Source organism: Herpailurus yagouaroundi, unplaced genomic scaffold (assembly GCF_014898765.1).
Source record: "Herpailurus yagouaroundi ecotype Mexico unplaced genomic scaffold, PumYag 67623, whole genome shotgun sequence".
In the NCBI taxonomy this organism is placed as follows: Eukaryota; Metazoa; Chordata; class Mammalia; order Carnivora; family Felidae; genus Herpailurus; species Herpailurus yagouaroundi.
The window spans coordinates 745942-752120 of NW_024420424.1; positions in this window are offsets into that span (position 1 = coordinate 745942).

Here is a 6179-nt window from a genome sequence, read left to right on the forward strand (position 1 = left end):
CAGTTAATTTAAATCTAGGCCCTTAAGCAAAACGTCAGAATGGAACCCCTGGGACTTTTAGCCGTCCGACCGTTATCTCCCTGTGGGTGAATCAAAGATCTCTGATTCATTGAGCTTCCTTTAACACACACAGCTTCTCAGTGAGTATTTCTAATCATGTGTCACTCAGAGTATATACCTGTTACTCAGATCCACCCCCTCCCACCCCCCTGCAAATGTTCTGCTCTGCCTTGAGTCAAGGTAGCTTGTCTGCCTTTAGAATTCCCTACTATTAAGTGAATGTGCCTGGGGCTCTGACCTTCAGGGAACTGTGTAAGTCACACATTTTTACTCCAGCTTTTGCTTGAGCCTGGTGTATTGAGAGACTTAGTTGAGGGAAGTCTGCCCTCATGTTTGTCACCATCTACATACTTCACATTATACTCTTGCATTTATTTCTGGTTTGGGAAAAGTCAGGTCAGTGAATCATTTGTTTGATTTTACTACCCCAATGACCCCAGCTGATTTTTAAAAATACTTGTCTGGGTTATGTTTATTTCTTTTAGTTAAGAATTAAAGATAATTTCTTTTTGGAAAATGCCATGGTGCCCTGGAAATAATTTTTATCCCCAGATCTGAGAAGCTCAACTCTGTGACTTTAAACTTATTACAGGAACAGTGGAAAGAAATAACATATTATTTATGATGCTGTGGAATTTGTTTGAGGTGGCTTTCAATTTCTGAATTACCATCTCAAAAACTTTTGCAGACAAAATGTAAAGCAGAAAATTTGATTCTTATGATAGCATCTGAATTATGAAAACTTTTCCTTGTTCAAAATGGCTAGAACCATCTATAAATCAACTCCATGAGATAACGATTAAAACTCATGTACCTCATGGTTCTTCTCATTCTCAGATGGTACCCATCCATAAAGGCTGCTAACTGGTGTCATCCAGAGTGTGGTGGATTTGAATAAAGCCAAGTAATGAATGCTATATTGGAAGTTATTTTAGCAGTCCTAGGGGAGATAGCAGGAGGATATGCTAATTGGGAGAATGGGAGAATAACTCAAGAAATGTTGAATTAGTAACTTTTATTCTCAGCCAAATCTAGCCACATATTAGCAATTCAGTTTGATATGTTTGTAGTCTGTATTATAACTCATTAGGGCTATATTCATGGAGTACAGAATAGGAAACTGGCTGTAGTATATTTGCTGTTAGCACTATCCAGATGGCTCTCTACTATACTAGGGCAGCCTTGCCCATAGGATAAAATATGTATGCAGTGATGTTAAGAACAAAAAGAGACATCCCATTTTCAAAGTGTCACCCTTTTCTTAGCTTGCCACTTCTTTTGATAAATAATTAAAGCCCCTTTTTAGAATATAAATGCTATCTGAAAGAGAAAACATATTACACAATCATCAGTCTCAGCCATCTCAACTAGTTCTTCTTTGAGAAGCATCCTGAGAAAATGGGGCAAAAGATAGGAAAATTTTGATGATGGAGGGAAGTAATTAGAGAGTAGTGGTAGGTAAGAAGACAAATTGAAAACAAGAGTATTTTTCTCCAGGTGTTTCTGGAAATACGGAAGAACTGAAGTAGGGAGTGTGGAAAATTTGGAGAAGATCTGCTTCAAACAAGAACAGTAGCATAAACCCTTTTTATCTTGACCTTTTTCACCATATATACCTCCATCTTGCCTACTTGAATATACCAATTTGGGTATACATGCACATCAGTCTAGAAGTCAGGATTTCTTGATGCTGTGGCTGTGATCTTGATTATAATAGCAGTTGGTCCTAAAAAGCAGTGAGCTGTTTTTTGTACTCCTTTAATTACTCATTAACAATGGGAAACTCAGTGCTGCTTCTCCTGACTAGCAACAAGGTCTGCTTTTATCCCCATCGTCTCTTTGTGCTACTTGTTTTTCTTAATTGTTATTCATGGCCAGCTTGGTAACTTGGATTTAAATTTAAATAGTTTAAATTTGGTTTAGGCATGACAGGAGATAGTTGCACTGAAATCAGAATCTTAAGATTTACTGGCAAATTAATTAGAATACCAAAGGGGCTTCTAGGCTTCCCTTTGACCTTACAGACTTAGTAAGCAGTGAGGTGAGAAGGTCTCTAGGTCCCATTGTCTTGCTCTCACAATTTTCCATGCTATAGCCATAAATCTTACCTACATCCATGCATAGAAGAAAGTAATGACATACTGAGGGTAATAGGGAAGTTTTAATAGCAAAGAATAAATTGTCAGAGATGGTCCTTCAGAGCAGACACTGTCAGTAGCATAGGTAAGGAGTAGAAAATATGACTTCCTAGCCTGACCCAATTCTTTCATTCACCCCATCTGGTGCCCTGGTCCAGCTTCATGCCATCTGGGGACATTATTATTTCAGTAGATGCATTTTTATAATCCATATGTTATCTCTTCAAAAAGGAAAACACCTTATTCTGAGGGAAGGATGTGTAGGATGGTTATGAAGGCTGTACCTGAAGATGTACAAATGACAGGATAATTTAATTTTCCATTGGTTGATTTGTTTCTAAGGTATGATTCATCAACCAATCACAGCCAGAAGAAATGAACATATGAGTGGGCTTGCATAAGAATATATATAACTTCATGCAGGGGCGCCTGGGTGGCGCAGTCGGTTGGGCGTCCGACTTCAGCCAGGTCACGATCTCGCGGTTCGTGAGTTCAAGCCCCGCTTCAGGCTCTGGGCTGATGGCTCGGAGCCTGGAGCCTGTTTCCGATTCTGTGTCTCCCTCTCTCTCTGCCCCTCCCCCGTTCATGCTCTGTCTCTCTCTGTCCCAAAAATAAATAAAAAACGTTGAAAAAAAATTAAAAAAAAAAAAGAATATAACTTCATGCATTCCTGGGTAGCCCAGTTGGTTAAGCATCCGACTCTTGATTTTGGCTCATGTCATGACCTCATGGTTCCCGAGTTCAAGCTCCATGTCAGACTGTGCTGACAGCCAGAGCCTGCCTGAGATTCTCTCTCTTTCTCTCTCTCTTCCATTTCCCTGCTCACATGCTAGCATGTTCTCTCTCTCTCTCTCAAAAAAAAAACAATAAACATCAAAAATATATATATATAACTTCAGACCCATCAATGTTAGCTAATAGCTGGCTACTGGTTGGCTGTCACAGTGTGCCTTGAAACTGTGCCTCTTTGCAAAGATTCTGTATCTGCAAGGTAACACGTATGACTTATATCCCAATGTTGATTTTAAAAATTTCACCAATGTTAAGGGTCCCTAGCTGGGTCAGCCGGTAGAGTGAACAACTCTTGATCTTGGGGTTTTGAGTTCAAGCTTCACATTGGGTGTAGAGATTACTTAAAAATAAAGTCTTAAAAAATTAAAAAAATAAAAGTTTCACAATGTTAGAGTACTAAATTGGGATACAAGAGTTCTGGGTCCCAGTTCTACTGCTCCCATCATGTGAAGACTTATAAAAGCCTCCTCATTTTCCCCAGCACTAAAATGAAGTGGCTGAGTATGAAAATATCTAAGGCACCTTCCAATTCTAAAGTTTTGTGGGTATAAGCCTGAAATTTTCATGAGCAATAAAAAATTATAATCAAATTATATCTCAATAATGTGGCCCAAAATTGTGCAAATATGTTGTGTTGGGGCCTAGGAGGAGAGTAGTCTTTCCATTAGTTGTTCCTTCTTGGATGTTTATTCATGCTATTTTTTTAGCTTTGTACATCTTTTACCACCATATTCCCAAGTTGTACTTGTCAAAATTTTGCTTTCCTTTGAAGCCTAATCCAAAGATTAATTTCACAATTGCTTTTTCTCTGATATTTGAAAGCAAATAAAACAAAAAATCTTCTATCCATCTCCTGAGTGCCTGTAACATGCTGCCTCTCTCTTACAACACTAATCAGAGTTCTTTTTTAAAAGTTTATTCATTTTGAGAGAGACAGAGAGAGAGAGAGAGTCGGAGGGGCAGAGAAAGAGGGAGAGAGAGAGAGAATTCCAAGCATGCTCCACATGGCTAGCACAGACACCAATGCAGGACTCAAATTCACGAACCGTGAGATCATGACCTGAGCCAAAACCAAGAAACCAAGAGTTAGACGCTTAACACACTGAGCCACCCAGGTGCCCCATTAATCACAGTTCTTTCTTTTCTTTTTATTTTCCTTTCTTTTCTCTTCCTTTCCTTTCCTTTCCTTTCCTTTCCTTTCCTTTCCTTTCTTTTCTTTTTTTTCTTCTTTTATTTTTTCCTTTCCTTTCCTTCTTAGAAATTAAGCTTCTTTTCTTTTTTTTTTTTATTTACTTTGAAAGAGTGCATGGGTGGGGCAGAGAAAGAGAGAGAGAGAGAGAGAGAGAGAGAGAGAATCCCAAGCAGTGTTCACGCTGACAGTGGACACTTAACGGACTGAGCCAACCAGGTGTCTTTCACACTTTTTTGTACCTATCATACGAGATGTGTTCAATACATAATAAATTGAATCACTTCAAGCTAATATTAGGAAACATCCCATTTCTCTGAAATGTGACAGCAAATTAATAAACCAACATAAGTATCTGTTTTGTTCAGAAATATAAGCCAAATCTTGAGACACCTCGGTGGTTCAGTGAGTTAAGCATTTAACTTCAGCTCAGGTCATGATCTCATGATTCACAAGTTCAAGCCCCACTTCAAGCTCTGTGCTGAGAGCTCAGAGCCTGGAGCCTGCTGCAGATTCTGCATCTCTCTTTCTCTCTGCCCCTCCCCCGCTCACACTCTCTCTCTCTCTCGCACACACAAAAATAAACACTAATTTTTTTTAAGAAATATAAGCCAAATCCTAAATTTTTTATTTTTTTAAAAAATTTGCATTTCTATCAATATCAGAAATACAAAGAAGTTGCAAAAATTGTACAAGTAATTCCAAAATACCCTTCATCAGATTTATCATACATAATCATACAACAATTATTAAAATCAGGAAATTAACAATGATCGACTATTAGTATCTAATCTGCACACCTTATTTAAATTTAACCAGTGACCCAACTTATGTGTTTTGTGATCCAGCATCTAATTGATGATCACATATTACATTTATAGTTATCATGTCTCCCTTAGTCTCCTTTAAACTGGAATAGTGTCTTAGTCTTTCTTTGTCTTTCAGAACATTGACACCATTAAAAATACTGGGAGTTATTTTATAGAATGTTCCTCAATTTAGGTTTGTGGTCAGATTATGTATTTTTATAAAAATATCATTGAAGCAATGTTTGCCTCTCAGTGCAATAATGTGATGGTGATTTCTCCCATTACTGGTTATAAATTTTGGTCATTTGGTTAATGGTTTCTCCACCTTAAATGTATTTTTTTTTTCTTAATAATCACTGTGGTGGTAGATACTTTGAGCCTATGATATTATTGTGGTATTTGCCAAATGGTAGTTTTCTATTTCCAGCATTTTTGTTTACATTTCCTAGTTGAAATTATACTAGTAGATATGAGCTTTCTCTTCTCTCCCATTTGTTTACTTATTCAATAATTGGTTTATATCAATATGAGCCTGGGGACTCTTTTTTGTTTCTTTTGGTTTGGTTTATTTATTATGAAAGAGAGAGAGAGAGAGCCAGAAAGGGGGGGGGGAGAATTCCAAGCAGGCTCCACATTGTCAGCATGGAACCCGACATGGGGCTTGAACTCATGAACCCTGAAATCATGACCTGAGCTGAAATCAAGAGTTGGGCATTTAACCGACTGAGCCACTCAGGCACCCCGCCCATGGATTCTTTTTTTAAAATTAAGTTTTTATTTTAATTAATTTACAGTAAACATACAAACTTATATTAATTTCATGTGTATAATATAGTGATTCAGCACTTCCATACATCACCCAGTGCTCATCACAAGTGCCCTTCTTAATCCCCATTACCTATTTCATCTACCTCTCCACCCACCTCCCCTCTGGTAACCATCAGTTTGCTTTTTATGGTCAAGAAGCTGTTTCTTGGTTTGCTTCTCCCTCTTATTTTTTTTCCTTTTGCTTGTTTGTTTTGCTTCTTAAATTCCACATATGAATGAAATAATATGGTATTTGTCTTTCTCTGACTGACTTATTTTGCTTAACAATATACACTCCTGCTCCATCCATGTCATTTCAAATGTCAAAATTTCATTATTTTTTATGACTGAATTATATATATATATATATATATATATATATAT